The sequence below is a fragment of the Notothenia coriiceps genome, unplaced genomic scaffold (assembly GCF_000735185.1).
Source record: "Notothenia coriiceps isolate Sejong01 unplaced genomic scaffold, NC01 NC01_scaffold00037244, whole genome shotgun sequence".
NCBI classification, from domain to species: Eukaryota; Metazoa; Chordata; class Actinopteri; order Perciformes; family Nototheniidae; genus Notothenia; species Notothenia coriiceps.
In genome coordinates this window covers 12,623,278-12,642,839 of record NW_011369945.1, presented here as the reverse complement: position 1 = coordinate 12,642,839, position 19,562 = coordinate 12,623,278, and the positions used below count along the sequence as shown (strand labels likewise).

The 19,562-nt window shown below is 41.5% G+C and overlaps 2 protein-coding genes across 6 annotated transcripts in view; one reads left to right on the top strand and one right to left on the bottom strand.

Annotated features, from left to right (window-relative positions):
* Positions 1–19,562, bottom strand: part of LOC104965314 (protein kinase C beta type-like) — a 469,227-nt gene that overhangs the window by 277,921 nt on the left and 171,744 nt on the right. The gene's annotated exons all lie outside the window — the stretch shown is intronic.
* Positions 1–19,562, top strand: part of lmo3 (LIM domain only 3) — a 224,206-nt gene that overhangs the window by 154,794 nt on the left and 49,850 nt on the right. The window lies entirely within an intron of this gene.

Below are 19,562 nucleotides of genomic sequence, written 5' to 3'. Positions count from 1 at the left end.
ACTGGTTCTCCTCACACCACAGCTCAATTTCTCTCCGATGGCCGTTATTTCTTCTAATCCTTGGCTGCTCCTGGTCTCTTGGACGCCGAGCAGGCTCATAATTATAAGGTTGTGGTCCGTCATATGCATTCGAATATTCATGTTCAACTTCTTCTGTGTCTTCTGTGTCGAAACTAGCATTGGGATCCATGTTTATTAATTTAATACGTTAGATTACTTGGTCTTTTTTTATGCAGAAGTAAAAATGTCTTACAAAAACGACACGCCATATGTCACTGTAGTGTATATTTATGTTTTTTTTTTTTTTAAATCTAGTGTTTATCATTTTCCCACTCATTTATTCACTGGGGTCTCTAACCTGCAAGTTGCTCTTTAACAATGGGATTACCGTTCCTTTTCGCCACCATTGATTTGTAAGTTTTCAAGGCTTTTAATGGTCATACGTGCGTAGCTACAGGGTCGTTATGACGATGAAAATCTTAGGTCACAGCTCCTCCAACAGTGCAACACAATAAAACAGATACACACAAACAAATAGTGCAAGTAATAAAATACACTTTTATACTTATTACTTGGATAAGTAATAGTAAAAAAGTGAAAAAGTGAAATAGTGAAATAGTGAAATAGTGCAAGTGATGGAAGTAGCAGCCAGATAAATGTTATGATGTCGTTTCAAGTTCAGGTGTTGTAACTCCAAGTGTACGAGATACCGTAGACTTCCGGAGAACGCGGAGACCCGAAACCAGCGTCGGATCGCTCGGCATCGAGTGCTGACAAACATATTTAAGCTTCAGCACCGCAGGCCCTCCAGAATGTTTTTCTCCGAGATGCCCTAAACATCTCAGCATCCTCTCCGACTTGACGTCCACAAGAGGCTTCTGAAGTTGGATATTGAGCGAAAATGTTGCCTAGCGCGGCTGTTCAAACTGGACGTCGGGGGGAGTCTCTGCCCGGAGTCCCAGGGCCCTCACTGCTCTGGGGCCAAAACCGCGACTGAAAGATGCGCAATCCAAAATGTGTTCTGCTTCTATGGCCTCGAGAGCTTCCAAATTACAGGTGGTCTTTTCACACACCACGAGGAGTGGGTGTACCAACATGGAGGTCTCTGGGTGGTCAGGGAATAGAACCGCAGCAAAAAGAAGAAATGTGCTTTATTTTGAATGGTCGGTGAATTCAAAGTGTACAGATTGTCCATCTAGGGACACTTATGCATTGCTACATAAATCGAGGAGGTTAACATTCTTGCCCTCAAGCAATCTCTTTCATATTTACAACACTTATTCACGAGTGGGGTGGGGTGTCGGGCACAGAATTGCAGCCTCCTAGGCGAGAGGACGCAGGACTTGTGACCTTGTACATTTCAAAACCCTGTGTGTTTGAAATGTACAAGGTCATATCTCCACGATGCCTGGGCCGGTGCTACATGCATGTGACAATGGATTAGTCATAAAGCGTGCTCCATCTCTCGCTGCAGCGATTTTGAGGCCAATCCGAGCAAGACTTTAGCATTTATTTGAAACAAAGTGTTTTTAAAAAGGGCGGGAAAAATGTGACATTGCCCAAATGTCTCAATTTTCACACCACTGAATCCGTGAGTTGGATGCATGACAGAGTATCAGCTCTCAGTACCTTGGCATTTTGGAGATATGACCTTGTACACCTCAAATACCCAAGATCCTACAGTTAAGTATTTTAATTGGACATAAAATAAACACAATGCAAAATCAGCTGTTTGTCCGTCTGTCTCTAAACGGCACAAACTACAACTCCCATGATGCAACGCTGTGTCGTCTTTTCTTATAGTTTGGTTTAAAAAATGACAGATTGTATATTTAATGTTATTCAACGGCTGGAGGTCAGCAGAGTCACAGAGGGGGGTTCGTCATGTTTCCTGTCTCCTCCGACACTAACGAGCCCCGGTGGACCCCCTGGGTCTGTGTGGACACTCGGACACTAACGAGCTTCTCTAATGAGCTAATTAGCACAAACTGTATCTTGGGAGGACAACTTGTCACCATGGTTACTGCTGTAAACAGCTGTGTGTGAACTCCTGTAGGCCAGTTGAATTTCAGCCAAATGACCAAGGACCTGATGGGGGGGCTAATTAGGTCTCAGTAATGAGCAGCAGGTAAACAACTCTATTCTAATATTAAATAATAATTTAACTTTTTTAGTCATATGTTAGTATACTGGTTGCATGTAAGAGTTTTAAACAGAAAAAACAATACAAATTAACAATAATAAGGATTTGATGTGACAGTTGTAAGATACAATGACATTGATAATGTATTTTATTGTTTGCATATGAAATTATTATTGTGGGTAAAAGTAATACATACTATATGTGAAGTGAAATCAGTCGGATGTTGCAACGGCGCAATTTGAGATAATCGTGGATTATTAGAAAAACTTGTGTTTTGGTCATTTTGGGATTGTAGAATATCACACTTTTATCGCAATATTCAGACAATAAACACATTTTTGAAGCTTGTAAAGACAGGGTGACAACTCCCTCCCTACGTCTCCCCGAATGAACCAATGCCAGGCTGACCAAAACAAGGTGAGGTCAGAGATTGGGGGTTACGTCTGATCTCAAATAAAAAAATGTCTTGGCTTTAAGAACATTGACAAATTCAGATGAATAATACGGTGTAAGCTTGTAAAGTTACGGTGCAAAGTTACGGTGTAAAGTTACGGTGCAAAGTGGCGAACGGAGCCACTGAACGACAGAGGCACTGCAACAGGCGGTGTGTTTCCTTGAAAAAGAGGTACTATGCCCCCAGAATATGATCCGATCCACACCTACTGGAAAAAGAAGCTGACTGCACTCCATGGATGCCTGGCAGCACGACTGATCCAGCTGCTGACAGATGGGACCCACCCAGAGTGGTTAACCAAAGGCTGGACAGTTCTGATCATGAAGACCACCAGAAGAAGAACCAACGGACAGAAACCTGCCTCTGCACAACATGGAAGCTCCTGCCAGACATCTTTTCAGATAAGATGAGTAGCCGAACACCAGCAGGTTGACAGAGCAGTCACTGGAGGCAGTTAGACCAGACACACTAACTATGGATACTGGAATGCTAGGAGCTGTATAAGGTCAACAGGACACCAAGAGCCTTCATCCAGAACTCAATGGGACTGAGGAAGACGACCCTAGAGGCCAACTCAAAGTCAACTGCACTAGTCACCACAAAGTGTGACATGTACCAAGGAGATCAATAAGAGAGGCTACATATACCGGTTCCAAAGAGGATCGACCATCAGACACCTCCTCTTCGTGATGACATCAAGCTGTACGACAGGAATGAACCAGACATCGACTCACTGATCCACATCACTAGGCTCTACAGCAACGTCATCTGACTGTCATTGGGACTCGATAAGTGTGGTCAGATGGTAGCTAATAGAAGATGTACAAAATAAAAACTGCAATATGGCATATGTATTTTGTCTTCTATCTTATAGTGTGACATATTAAATTGAATCCTATTGAATTTGTTATGCTGATGAAGGTATAACCTTGTATGATAAAGTGTAAATAACTTTTATATTTGTGATCAATAAGTAGATTTTCAAAATATTTATTGTCATATCACATTAGCTACAGAGTATAAATGGCAATGCAATTCTTATGACATGAACTCCAACAATGCAACGTGATATTATCAAAAGGGTGGAATGTAATGGGAGATGTCCTCCTGCTGAGGAGCCTTCAGAGTTCACCATGTGCTCTTCAGAAGTTAAGATCACTCCTATCTATTGGAGAGGTTGATGGCCTTCAACCTCTCAGGAATGCAGACATTAAGGATCTCCATGCAGCAAGCAGATGTTTCCTTTACTTCTTGACCACTCCCCTTCTTCCTTTACCTGTCTGATTTTCTGAATATAAGACCTTCTCCAAATCTCCTGACTTTTGAACTTCGCTGCAGACAGCTTGACAATCTGTAACGTTTTACCTTCTTGTGAGAATAAACTCTAAAAGACTGTCTTCTTTCAAGAATCTCCTCCTCACCATTTTATTATAATTTTGTCTCGGTTTATTTCCCCCACAGAGGTCAGCCTGAACCAGCCCTCACTACAAGAGGAGAGTCTTCAGTCTATAGCAGCAGAACTAGCAGCTGGTCCCAGGTCAGTCTGAACCAGCCCTCACTACAAGAGGAGAGTCTTCAGTCTATAGCAGCAGAACTAGCAGCTGGTCCCAGGTCAGTCTGAACCAGCCCTCACTATAAGAGGAGAGTCTTCAGTCTATAGCAGCTGGATCCCAGGTCAGTCTGAACCAGCCCTCACTATAAGAGGAGAGTCTTCAGTCTATAGCAGCAGAACTAGCAGCTGGTCCCAGGTCAGTCTGAACCAGCCCTCACTATAAGAGGAGAGTCTTCAGTCTATAGCAGCAGAACTAGCAGCTGGTCCCAGGTCAGTCTGAACAGCCCTCACTATAAGAGGAGAGTCTTCAGTCTATAGCAGCAGAACTAGCAGCTGGTCCCAGGTCAGTCTGAACCAGCCCTCACTACAAGAGGAGAGTCTTCAGTCTATAGCAGCAGAACTAGCAGCTGGTCCCAGGTCAGTCAATGAATTCTTCAGGGAAGCTCTCTGCTTGGGCCCTTTGAAGAAGATGTCTCTCTGAGTCCGTACAGCATTGGGCTATGTTTGAAATGTTGTCTGCCGCCCCATAGAGCAGATTCCTGGTATCGTTGACGAGGTCGTCCCAGGTACGGTACTTGGTTGGGTCGGGAGTTTTTGTGTCCATAGTCATTACTGNAGGAGTTTTGTATTAAGTACGTCCGTGTTTTGTTCACATTACGAGTCGAACCGAAAGATGATCTCCAATTTCATGTCGAACACTCTCATACTGTTGTAAGTCCATCAAATTCTTTCTTGGTCGTCGACTGGTTTTACCTGGTTGTCCCGAAGGTCTTTAGTACGTATTAACTTCTTTTTGTGTATTATTATGTTAATATTGAAGGGTAAACCGTATGTGCGTGTTTAGATATCTCATAAATGTAATATGGTATAATATAAAGTAAATCGACTGCGAAAATAGGTTTCGTTGATGTTACTGGTTAATGTCCCTGTAAGAGGGACCTCAATTGATTCCTGATTCACGTGAATGAGTTCCCGTGTGATCACCACCCAAGACCGCACTAAACTTGAGTGGTGGAAGGCTAGAAGTGGATGGAGTGATAGGTAATCTGTGGTGATAAACCTGTCATACAACCTGAACTGCACCAAAGGACTGTGTGTGACATTTGGAAACTAGTTGGAGCTGGAAACGAAGTGGAAGTACCATTGGGTCTGTTAATATCAAAGGGGTCCGGACAGTAGTCGAACGAATGGTTAGGAGAGTAGAGAAGGTTGTGAACCTGTGTGGTGTGTGTGTCTGTAGTATATATATATATATATAGTAATAGGGTGTGATCTGATGTGTTGACCATGACTACGACGAGGTGTAGACAACCTCACACTCGCTTTTCTCTCACACAGAGGTGACATTACATTAATTAGTTGACTCTCAAACTAATGAATTAGACAGTAATCCCGGTAGGTACATACGTTCACACAAACACATAATCACACACACACTCCGTCATCCCACAAAGATACCGGGGACACATGTCGTCCGACACTGGTCTCGGTTTGTCCTCGTCTCGTCTCTAACTACTATGACCTGATTATGGTAGTAAGTAGTCCTACAACCTATAAAGTCCCTAACCCTAAACAAACCTGCACGAACGGAAGGAAGTAAAGGTTGCCCTGAAAATGGTGAATAGCCAAGTAAAGGACGAGTGACCTGACTACTAACTGTGGGTTGCAACATGGTCAAAGATTTCCGAATTAGTGTCTAACTATATGAAGATAACGCAACACGTTTAGACGAGGTGCCATAATACCTTTTTCAGGGCCTCCTCAGCTTTACGTGTAGGCTCTACGTTTTTAACTAGGGATGCTCCGATCGCCAATTTTGGGGTCGATCGCCGGAATCAGTATCGGCCGATACCGATCGAGTGGGCGGGGCCTATGTGGATCTTCCATTTAAAGTGATGTTTACAGTTAATGGGGCTCATTCACTGGCGCTTCCACAAACAACAACCAAAATAAATATCACATTCAAATGAAGTACATTATTCAAGTTTAGATTAACTTTGGATAATAACACGGGAGAAATGAGCGGAAGCGCTCTCTTTTCCTCTCTCTCTCTCCTGACAGCCTGTCAGTATCGTCTCATGCAGCTCACTGATCCAGTAATGAGTGACCCGACAGTGAAGAATACATATATGTATAACTGGTTTAGCTAGTTCCAGAGGTAGATAAAATAGGTAAGTGTGTTAGGTCTAACTCTTAGTGTGTGTGTTGCTCCGCTCACCGGTCCGTCACAGCGGGTGGAGCTGCAGGATTTCTGCTTCATATACGTTGCATAACGCTATTTTATTGTCATTTTCGGACACCTTAAAATACTGCCAGACTGGTGAAGCCATTTTGGCGAGCTCGTTTTGCCGCACACGTATGTATTTTACGTCATCATTTTACGTCATGCGATCGGCTCTCTCAGCGGCCGATCGATCGGAACATCCTACTTTTAACTAATAACTAATGTATAGTAGATATAAAAGACAACATGAGACATCTTTAATGTTGTTCAAACACAAGCTAATAACTAAATCAATACAATCAATCTCAAATTGGCAAAATTAAGGTTTGAACCAGAAACTGTCTGTTGAGATTAATCCAATAAGGAAAGAAGAGGTAAGAAAAAGCTTGTTTTCAGCTTTTGCTACTAGACAGCTTTAACTAACTTGGCGCTCTGGACTCTCTGTAGATTGGTCCGATAAAAAGTATTGATCTTCAAAAACCTCCTTATAAAAAAGGCAAAACAGTGCAGATACGAAAAAGGTTATACCTGACTAAAGCTGCTACAGTTAGTCGATTTTCCGTTAGTGTATTGGTACAAAGGAATTCGTTTTTTAAGCAAAATGCCAAATGTTCTCTAATTCCAACGTTGCAATTGTGAGGATTTTCTTCTTCTCTCTTTCAATTTCTCCATTTGTGTTTTGAATGATGGTGAATTGTTTATATGTTGGTCCTGATTTAAAAAAGAAAGTAAGTTGCTGCCCTAAAACTGAGAGGGTATAGGCCCTCTTTCACATCTAAAGAGACACTGCTTTTCTCTTGTATGTGACTTTACACTGTGCATGCTTTCCAATCTAATTCTGTCTTGTTATTATTCTCTGCTTCTTTGCTTCTGTTGGACCCAGCTCACATGGGGCGCGCTGAGAAGGGTGAGTTATGAGTGGCCAGCCAAGAGCTGAGCTTTATCTGTCATAGTCATCATCATCATCATCGTCATCATAGTCTCTAGTGTCGTAATCGTTAGCCAACAAACTTTACCTTAGCTGTCACTTTCAGTTTTCAATCTGTAGACATCTGTTATTGTGATTGAACTCATTTTGTAGTCCCATTTTGTATCTGTCTTTACTAACCATCCCATTTGGACTCATTTATAGTCGTTAATGCACCTATGAGAAATCTCACCTTTACCCAACACACCATTACATGGCTTTTAAAGTACTACTACATCTTATTAAGATAGTAGGAAATTGCAGTATGCAGTGATATTTTTCTAAAATGTCATATTAGTTCCAGTGCTTCGTGGAAATGTGCCTATTTGGCCCCTGGGAATAACCTCTACAACGACAACCTTGATTTATTAGATGAACTATTTGAAGTGCTCTTGCTGTGGTTTGTCTTAGAGACTCTGCTAACGTGTGTGTCTGTTAATCTATGTGCCATGTGTGTGTGTGAGTCTCCCCTGCTGTGTGCGTCTGTCTCTGTCTGTCTCTGTGTAGTTAGACAGCTGTCGGGAGGTTTGAAGTTTCCAGGTGCTGTTTGTTTATCTGAGCCCGGTCTTTAATAAAAGGAGCGCTGAGTCACTTTGTTCCTGCAGTAGCCCGACCACACCTCTCCATTTCTTCTTCTTCTACTTCTACTCCTTTTTGTCTTCATTTTCTTTCTTCTTCTTCATCTTCTTCTTGTTCTTCTCCTTCCCAATGTCCACTTTAACAACTCCACATCCTCTCCCTCTGTCTCACACATATCTTCTATCTTCCCTCCCCCTCAGTCTATCTCTCTGTCTCTGTCTCTCTCTCACACACACACACACACACACACACACACACACACACACACACACACACACACACACACACACACACACACACACACACACACACATGCATACAATACTACCTTAACACACAGCGTCGCTCTGTCTTGTAGGATCAGTCCCTCACTACAAAGGGAGCGGTGTGAAGTTAAGTACAGGTTTAAAACTGAACTACTGCAGTCTGTGTGTGTGTTGAGCTCTCAATGGGGATTATGATGAAAAACTCTTAATGTCTATCTGAGGAAAACATTTGAGTTCCAGGCAGTTAATCTAATGCCCCTAATCGTTTAGTGCACAGATCTGTCTCTGTTGTTCTTCATACAATTCAAATCTCTCCAGAGTTGGTACATTTGACACTTTTGGTGTCCTGTTAAAGTTCTTAGTAAATGCTCATTTCGGAAAACATTTTTTACTGACAATATTGAACTAATTGTGCGGCATAAAAGTGAAAAATACAATTGGTTGTCCTCTTCATATTTCTCTAGGATCACTACGATTGCCCATGAAATTAGACCACTCTGCAAAATAACCAAATCTAGTTTTAATCTAGTTTTACGGTTTGTTACCCAGTGGCCCTTTTTAACAAATGCAATATGTAAGCTTATTGTAGATCGGTGGAACATGGTTAAATGAAAGAGGTAAGATATGATGCCTGATGTTCTCAACGGCCACACAACATGAGCAGAATCCCTTTACGATGTTTAACATTTTCAAGTCAAGTTTTTACAACCATGTTTTTACATTGATGCCGTCCAAAATGACACCACAAAAAGGTGGTTTCTAATAATCAACATGCCTACAAAATTACACTTGGTCTCTTAGTATTTCAATGGAAGACCAAACGACATTTGAAGAGTGTTTTTTCCTTTGTTGGAAAGTGAAGGGTCAATCTGTTAATGTGTCTGCTTGGTTAAATGTTGATTTGATTGAGTCAGTCTAATCAAACATCAGCCTTGGGATTGTTTTAGCTGTACTTAAGTTACCATTTAAGACCTGTAATTAAATAACTGATGTTGTCATTTGAGAATAGAAGCAAAAAAAGACAAATATTGTCATACACTGACAACCCTTATAGTGTGCTATTGTCTGCACTGAAACAAAAACCAGAAAACACAAGAGACTTTTTTGGAATTGTTCGTAATAGGGCTGCACAGTTGATCAAAATGTTATCGGAAATCACAATATGGACTAATTCTTTTTAAATAGCAAAAAACACAACATGTTTTTATGGCTAAAATGTAGGTTTAGGTATTTCCGAGCAGCCTATAATCGTATTCTACACACAAGAGAACATATTTGTTTGGTGCAGATCCTCTAAAGAAAAGACACCATTCTCATTGTATGTTTTTTTCAATGATAATAATAATCATGATGATCAATCCCACCAATTTTGTGAATCCTATCGCAACTGCAATATCAGTCAAAATAGTCACAATTGGATAGTTTTTTAAAATCGTGCAGCTCAAATTGGTCAGTGTCCTGTCCGACACATAAACAGTGATTAATGTGAATGTCATGGCTTCAGTAAGTACCACTTTGTACTTATTTTAACTTTGCCCTTGAGCAAAGCACCTGCCTGATGTATGGCCCTGCGTCAGTGGCCACCAGCAGAAACCTGTAGTTACCGCAGCTCCGCTCCCAAGTGTGTAACCTTGTGAGCGTACAGCAGCATGCTTACAAACAGCATGTCTGCCCAACATTACTGTTCCCTGGATAAATAAAGGTTAAAGTCAAGCCATGCGCTAGCTCTGCCTCTCCGTCTGCTATCACACCTCCCCCTACACACACACGCACACACACGCACACACATCAGAGTCTCGCATACCGAAGGACGGATCGAGAGAAAGCCAGCCACATGTGGTTTCGGTTAGCCACAGTTTCCCCTCACACTGGCCCCAAACTAACCACTTCTACTTCACCATGGTCAAGTACATGTGTATATCTCCACCGCTCACTGTCTGCCGCTGTGTGTTTTGCTTGTAAATCTGCTTGTCTGTACATGTTTCAGTGCATGCTCAGTGTGTGTGTGTGTGTGTGAATGCATGTCCCAGCCCGAGGCAGAGTCGAGTAGAACAGTGAATCAAGGTTAGTGGTCCAAAGAGAGCAAGAGAGATTGAAGGAGGGGGGGGGGTTTAATGGAGGCAGCAGATGAGGGAGTGAAAAGGGAGAAGGAGCAGGTATTTTTGTTAGTTCTTGCTGCGTGTTCGACCCAAACATAATTATTTCATCTTTACCGGTGATGATGTGGAGCTGAGGATGTTAAAGCTGTTCACTGTGGAGTTCATGAAACAGGCATAGCAGGGATTTTACTTAAAGGGGACCTATCATGCAAAATGCACTTTGTGATGTCTTTTATACATAAATATGTGTCCCCGGTGCGAAAATAAAACCCTCTCTCTTTTCCTCCTGGTACAACGAGCGGATACAGATTTCCATCCGAACTGACGTGTCCCTCCGCTGTGACGTCGGCGGACCCACAGAAAGTTGCTATCAGAAACAATGCCTGACGTGTTTTGGATGTAATCTCGTCTTTGTTTACATTAGCAAGCCTCGCTAACACTCAGAGCTAACCTGTACTGTAGAGCACATGTGTTTAAAAAGCAGGAAATAAAAGCATTTGAGCTCCATACTATTTCAGAAATAATCCTTGATGTGGTTTAAACAGGGTGGCGTTTTATCACCATCAAATTTAACTTTATATCCGTTAGAATTCTGATCAGGCATTAGCTCCGCCTCCTCTTATTTATTTATTTCAAGCTAAGGACCCAAGATCCGCGTTTCTCTAACAGGGCTTCAAAAGAGGGGTTTGAGCAGTATGAGGCATGGCTACAATGGGTGATCTGTTTGGTATTTTGAAAAAAAAACTTCACAGACATATTTTGTATAGGTATGGCCCTACAATATATTATTCAAATATAGCATGATAGGTCCACTTTAATGTAAGCTTACAGTAAAGTTAGTGGATCCATCTTCAGTTGCTAAGAATGGGATACAGTACTTTTCCTGATGCCTGATTTCCCCTCCTAAGTGGATTCTCCTGGACTTATATACCACAGCTACAAGTGGCGTTGCAAAACACTGAAGCGTTAAAGGCCAAAGTGAATCGGTTAATACATGTTTCTTCTTTGCCCTTTACACATTTTATCAAAGTTTACATACCACTAGCCGAGCCAGCTATACAGTAATGGACTGCTGTTGGCATTTACTTGATTCTTCCTGGATTATACATGGCCCCATATCTCATCCATGGTAGCCAACCCTTAATACAAAGCACCTTGTACTCTAAGTTAGTGGAGAGTTAAAGTGTTAAGCTTCGGGGTGACCGTTATTATAAACATATGAAAACAAAAACATTCCCATATATACCACAAGGCTGTGAAAGTGTTTGTGTAAACATTGAGATGTGGAACATTTATTTTTCTTAGAAGGTACATTTAATTAGATCTCAATGGGTCAGTTACACACCGTTGTGTCGCTAAACATTGTTGAAATCCACCAAACCTTAATGTTTTCTAAGATAATAAACATACCAGGCTACATTGGGAGGTAATGTGCAACACATGATGCACAAGACCTCTGAAATATTTCTCTTTCTTGGTATGTTTGAATATTTGAATCAATTTGAACATGAAGCTACCTAAGGGCGGAAACGACATTTGAGGGGTTAACTGTCTATCCTCTACTTTTGTTTGTTTGTTCTATATTTAACGTTGTTTATAATGAGACTGTTCCGAGTACTCAAACACGTAGCTTCTCTTTTGGGATTTCTCCGAACATGACTCACGTTAATAATATCGCCTGGTTTTTCTTAGACTCAGAGAAAATCCACAGCCTGTTGCAACCAACGCAAGTGCAAAACCTCCATCAACTTGTGAAAAGGAATTATAAAGCCAAACTTTTTGTAAATGACACTGCGAACAAAGAGCGGGCTTGACGTCAGAGAGTTTTTCTTTTCACTCCATGGCTGTTATGATAAGCCCACTCTTCATAAGTGAATTGTAAATCATTTTTCTTGGCTGCTGTGATATCAATTGAGTGTGTTATTAGAGAATAATGAAGCGTGGTTTTAACAAACTTGCTGTATCTCGGGACTATGATATCATTAATGTTGGCTTTCCAAGTGAGCTAATTTATAAAGCTTTCTCTGTTGTCTAATAGCCCTACATGTTTGTAAAAGCATTTGTAAATGAAGAAAATCACGTGATGAAATTGTGTCAAAGCAGAGAAGTCTGTTTTGAATAACGTGTGCCATGTGAGACGGACAGAAGTGAAATGGATTCTTTTTCAAGATTTGGACCATGGAGAGGTTCTCGTTGCCAGTTCTGAATCAGATCACCTTAAATTCATGAGCTCTGTAAATGGAAATTGAACCCAGTGATGAGGTCTCTGCTGAACCTCATACTTATCCAGGTAGTATTTCTACCAGTCACAGTGTCCGTTAGATTTGCGATGTTGCAATTTCTCACTATTTCTTACTATTTCACATTTCTTTCGGGGCAAAGCTAAACCTACTTAGCACATGGCTGTCCTAGCAGATATACAGATATATCATTTTACATTTTATGCAAAAAATAAGAGTTCAAACTGTGTTATTGACAAAAAATGTGGTGGCAAAATACCACTGAAAAGTATGGGGTGAGTGTGTCTCAGCATGTTAATGGGAGTCTACCAATCTGAGGGTCGGCTGTTTGATCCCAGGCTCTTAAAGTCAACATGTTGAAGTGTCCTCAGGCAGGATACTTAACCCTGAAATTGCTCCCGTATGTAGCCATATGGTGTTAATGTGTATGTAAGTTGTTTTGGATAAAAGCGTCAAGAAAGTAAAAGAGCAGGGGTGAAGTATCTTCGAACAATGATACAAAGGCATTTTGTTGCATGATACGGACCTTTACCTTACCAGACTTGACGAAATTGAGGAGAATGAATATGGAGTAGGGAGTAGTGGCGAGCAGATAAAAGTCTGTGGGAGAAAGGGTTTGAAGTGTGATAAGCAACTCTGGCAGACTGACACAACAAACACTTGCAGCTGCACTCTCTCATTCCTCACCTCCTCTGTATCTGCTGATAACAACAGCGCAGGGTGAAAGTTATGCTGGCTTGATGGGATGCAGAGCTCTTTCTCCACTTTAGAAGTCTGCGTCCTGATTTGGGTTACATTCTTGCTGATACCATATGGAGAAGGGAACAGAAAGCATCACCTTGTATTCTCATATGATTGTTTGACCACTGTTTGACCAGCAGAAATACAAGTTGTTAACCCATATTCACGCAGAAGGAGGAAGAGACTGGAGACTTGGACTTTGTTCCTTGTTCTCGTGTGGGTTTGCTGGTTGTTTACTTTGCTAACTGGCTGGAGACTCAGTGAGTTTCTGCTGTGAAATCAGTGTTTGTCTTTCAGGGGCCTGTTTCTGTTTTACATTCTTCAGCTTTTGGCTGAGCTCTTTGGTTTCAACCAGGGAGATGTAGTGGAGGAGAAATCCACTTTTCTTCAGGCCCACTTCATTCCCACATTTGACATAAATCCTGCCATGATATGAATCTGTGCAAGCCACAACTAAGATTGAGTTGCAGAAGCTATTTGGAAATCCAATACTGATTTTTGTCTTCCTTGGTTCTTCTGAGCAAGTTTCAAAATAGTACGTTGCTAAATGTACACAATTAAAACTTCAGGAATACCTTAATATGTGTTAATCAGCAGCAAGGAAACATCTGTGACTCCTTCCAATCAAAAGCAATCAACTATGTAAACAGTCACGTAGCATCACAAGCTGTAACAGAACTTACATTTGTATTGGTTAAAATATATATATACTAAACCCTTTTAAGAATAGGTACGACTTTGTATTATTAACCATATGTGACCCGCTCTATCGAAATCAGTCGCAACGGCTCATTTCAAAATAAACGTGGATTTGCAAGCTTCCCCCAGACCAGTAATCCAAACGAAAATATCTTCCCTCCGTAGTATTTTGATCATTTGCTAATAACCAATCAGATCGATGGATTCCAGAGAAGAGAAAACTTTGAAGGCCTTTTTCTCAAAATGATGACTCTGTGACAGTCATTATATAATGTGACATATTTTGCTTAATATTTGGAGTACAAAAACAATCCTGATATCATTAGAAAGCTAGGAATCTCCTCTTTCCAGCAGTGTATACAACTCAAAATGTGTCTTCGGGTCAATGCGACTGATTTCGATAGAGCAGGTCACATATAAACAAACACAGAGAATGACTTCTGTTAATGAATGCCTTTCATTTTAATCATTAGAATTCAAGTATATATGGACAGCAATATAAACACAATTAGAGGGTAACTTAAGCTTGATTTCAGACGGACAACAATGGTGTCATTTCCCTTTTAGTCTGACTCTCCCTTCACACACAGTCATTGTTTGGTCTGTCCCATCACACTCGGAGCAGCATCAAAGACAACTGGCAGAGGCACACACTGCCTTTAGATGTGTAATCAATCGTTGTGAAAAAGATATGAATACACCGTCCTCCTCTTCCCATCTCCTGTCTTCCTTCTCCTCCTGTCTGCTCTCTTTCCCTCCGTGTTCTGTCGCTCATTACGCCGATCACTCAACTCTCACTGACACACTAGTCACACCTCATTACTGACCGTACACACACACACACACACACACACACACACACACACACACACACACACACACACACACACACACACACACACACACACACACAGTTTGAAGTCAGTGAATCTGCATCACTGTTTAATGTGGTGAGGACAAGTAGTATGTATGAGAGATCATCCGGCTGAAACACGGTTTAATATTGTTTAGCTAACTGGATGTTAGTCCTGTGGGAGAAGCAAGTAGAAATAAAAAAAAACGAAACCAACACAACTATTGATTAATCGTTTCAGCTCCAGGAAACGGTATATCAAATAATTGAAAATAACTCCACCTTGACCAACTAGATTAAAATGCTTCTTACACATGAATGCATCAGTAATAATCTAATAATACTAAGATACAGCACCCTTTTGGCATTCAATTATTTTACGTAGAAACTGACATTTTTCTGATAGTACTTCTTAACTTACATCTTCAATGAATTTCCCTTGAAAACACGTTTTTTGTGAAACTATTTTATTTCTTTAATTCTTTATTTATATGTCTTAAATATATTGTATTTTAGAGGGTGCCTGAGACTTAGGGCTGCACCATATCAGGAACACATAACACGATAACACTTGCGATATTTGGAACAAAAACGTATACATACAGCATTATTACTTTCCAACAACATGGGATTTATTGTTTATTAGTTAAAGATCACTTCGACAAAACGTCTTAAAGCCCTAATTTATTGCAGTTCAAGCCATCTTTGTGATGCGTGTACTCCAATGTTGATATCACCATAACGATATATATTGAGCATCCCTTCTTAATATCTTTAATTTGAGTATATCACCACTGCTTCATAAGACCAAGCCATGTGATTAACCGCCATTTGCAAAAAAAACTAACTTCATATAAAATCAGTACTCATAAAGCACAATAACACGAAACCAATGAATTCCACATGTATGATGTAAGTCTGCTCAAGGATTTAAGTGTGTGTGTGTGTGTGATTTGGGTGTGTGTGAATTGGGTGTGTGTGGGAGTAATAACTGGTGGTGAGTGGTGGTGAGTAACACACTGGGTATGTTGATGCATCGTGGCAGATACAGTGGAATTAACTAGAGATAGTGTGTGTGTGTTTATGACAGGTAGTTAATTATACGAACGCGTTTGTCCATTCGTATACAAACACACACACACACACACACACACACACACACACACACACACACACACACACACACACACACACACACACACACACACCAACACACACACACTGACCACAGGCCTGACAGGCAGGTCTTAATTAGTTGCCGCGGCTACTGATGATCCGTCCTGACAGTAACTGCAGTGATGACAGAATCCGCTGCCTCGGAGCAGAGAGGCATGCTGGGATTGACACAGGGTCCACTCAGTCATCACGCTTTGTTTGTGTGTATATACTGAGTGTGTGTCCGTGTGTGTGCGTGTAAAAAGTTCAGATTGAAGACAGTTTGTCAGTCTACTTCCTTGTTAGTCGGTCCGTCAATTAGTCTGCGAGGAAGGGATTAACCGAGAGGCGCCCAAACCCAAACGCCCACGCACACTCTTTGTGTTGTAAACTCGGAAATTGCTCTGTGATTTCCAATCTGTAGGTGTGAAGATGGAATGACTTCAATCACCACTTTATTCCTCCATCTCTGCGCCAGCTCCATCTGTAACCCTCTCACCCTCACCCCTCTCTCCCTTTATTCATCCCGGGAGGCAGCGGGATGCCAGGGAAAGTGAATATTACGAGATGTTTCGATGGCGTGTCACAACACATCCACAGAGACGCGGTCAGCTGTACACAAAGTGATTTACGCTGGAATTTTAAAACATTAGAACGCTCGCCTCTCCCAGAATCACGTAACAAAGCAGAGTACGAAGCCAAAAAGGGAGAAGCAACAACACGAGTAGCTTGTTGTGATCTCTAAAGTGAACTGCGTTAGTGCTGCAATTACTGCATTCATTATGCATTCAGTGTTTGGGATCGGCCTAAATGACAGGCGAGAGACAAACACAAGAGGAGAGACAATTGCTGCACTTTGACGGAGCAGAGGCCACCCCATCTGATTCTCTGTGTGTGTGTGTGTGTGTGTGTGTGTGTGTGTGTGTGTGTGTGTGTGTGTGTTGGTGTGTGTGGGTGTTTGGTCTGCTGCCTGGTAGTGAACTCAGAGATGAATCTAAATGGCCATCATTTAACCTTTCACCTCAGCTTATACACACACACACACACACACACACACACACACACACACACACACACACACACACACACACACACACACACAACATCCAGTAGTTTGCTGGATGAGGAATGGAGTGGTGAGTGGAGTACTGAAGATATTAAGTGGAGTGTGTTTGTGTGTGGCAGCAAGAGTGAGTTTTTGGTGTGTGTGTGTGTTTGTGTGTGTGTGTGTGTGTGTGTGTGTGTGTGTGTGTGTGTGTGTGTGTGTGTGTGTGTGTGTGTGTGTGTGTGTGTGTGTGTGGTGAGAGTGAGTGAGAGGTTGATCGGGGTCAATAGAAACAATTTGTCTCTGAGAGCTTTGCAGCATCCTCTTCTGATTCTGTGTAGAGCTGACGAGTAGCAGAACTCTGCACATAATTATATAATTAAATTATGAAATATATCAACTATAAAGAATCATTTTCGGTTCTCAAATATTATGTGTTAAGTTTCAGTCAACTGAAAATCAAACATTTTCCTTAATCCAGACATTTTAAAAGCTACATTGTATTGTTTCAGTTGCTTTAAACGTTATATTTGCTACTCTTTTCAATCATCTATGATAGTTAATATAATATTTGGGATTTCTAGACAAACAAATAGCAACATGAAGAAGTTCCTTTGAGTTTTTGGGCATTTTCAAAATGTTTGTGACATTTTATAGGTTTGAAACAAATTCAACTTCACACTATTCTAATATCCAGTTATTTGATTTGTACTAAATTGCTGCACTGCTTTTTATGGGTTGCAACTTGTCGGCACATTTGGCCTCCTCCCAGCCGGTGATATAACAGCATGTGTTTCCCATCACAGGAGGAACAGGCTGTTTGGATTTACAGGTAGATGACAATAAAAGATCTGTGAATCAGTTACTAACTGTGTCAATCAGAGCCACAGAAGAACAATGGTGGTTTCATTTCCAAACAGGAAGCGTAAGAGAACCTTGTTACATTCTCATTTAATGAATTCTGCAGAAACTGACAGATGATATCACTTCAGTTTCCCCCTCACCAAATCATCTCCTGCTCACATTTCGCAGCTTTGGAAGTGAGAACACTGTGTGTGGAGTCGCATGCAAACAGGAGAGCTGCTGATTTGTGGTCACATGATGCTAGTGGGTGGAATCTGTGTGTCCATCTGGTATGACCCCCTGTTCAACTCCTCAAGCACTAATGCACATATGGAGCACACGCACACACACACTTAACAGCGCATACACACTCATATGAGGGAACAGCTGAAAGAAACTGCCCACCCTTCTAGCCATCCCCCCCCCCTCCCCCCTGCAGAGCCTCAGGACTCTTCCAGGTGTCCACTTCCCTCCTCCGCCTTTTCTCTCTCTGTTGTGTTCATGTATAAATATCAACATATAGATTCCTCACTGAGAATAGAATAGAGTCACCATGAACTGTGTAGTTAACAAAAGAAACAGTTAAATAGTCCATCAGTGTTGGTTTTACTCTTCAATATAGTATTAGAGTATCACAGTTTGTCCTGATACATTTCATACGAGTCCCTCAGTTCATAAGTCTCCCTTTTAAATAAATAGTTCAACCTATTGAACATTTTAATTGAGCTGCCCATACTCACACTACAGTATGCCTTTTTAGTCATGTATTCTGTACCTGCTGTGTTTATTTATGTATTTCATTACCTTTGCTTATTATGCCTGTTTTTAAATGCCTTTTTAATAATGTATTTATGCTGTATTTGTTCATGTCTTTTGCTTTTAATCTGTAAAGCACTTTGAATCGCCACATGCTGAAAAGTGCTATATAAATCAAATTGCCTTGCCTTGCCTATTACCAAAACGGATTGTATTCCTGTTTTGCTGTTTTATTAGAAGATCAAGAGATTTTTTGTGTTTGTACACTTTTTTGTGTTTGTACACTTAAAACGTAGAGATACAAGCCACCGAAACTCACTACACTCTGCATGTTACTGCACATTCACTCTCTCTCTCTCTCTCACCAGAAGCAGCGTAACAGGAACCGGGAAATTAGACGCCCGGAAAGGAACGACGGTAAAAGGAGAAACAGAATTTGGAAAGAAACAAGAATGTGATCAGGCCCGCAGGGAAGATCCTCGACCTGAAAGGAAATCAGAGGGAAGGATGGGGAGACTTCAGAGCGTCGAGCAACGCCCGCAGTGCCTCAGAGAGAAGGAGGAATAGGGTGGCGCCCGCTCTCTCAGGCCCAGAACGAATAGGACGCTGGCCGCACGCGGGCCCTCCAGGGTTCCGAAATAGCGGAGAGTGGTGCGGTCGTAGTGTAAAGTGTGACTTTGATTGGTACTGATCTCGATGCCTGTGATTTTGTTCTTAAATCACTAGTTATCTTTCTATGAAATAAGTAGGCGACTTCCGTTTTTAAGTCGAATTAGAGGTCAGACGATAATTAAAATGAAAAATGAATGGTAGGAGGCCGGCCTTTTGTGGTTCGTGTTGTGTGTGTCGTCGTGTATTCCGTGTGTGTGTGTGTCGTGTGATGTTCGGTGTGGTGTCGCGTGAGGTCGTGTGTGTGTGTGTGTGTCGTGTCGTGGTGTGTGCCGTG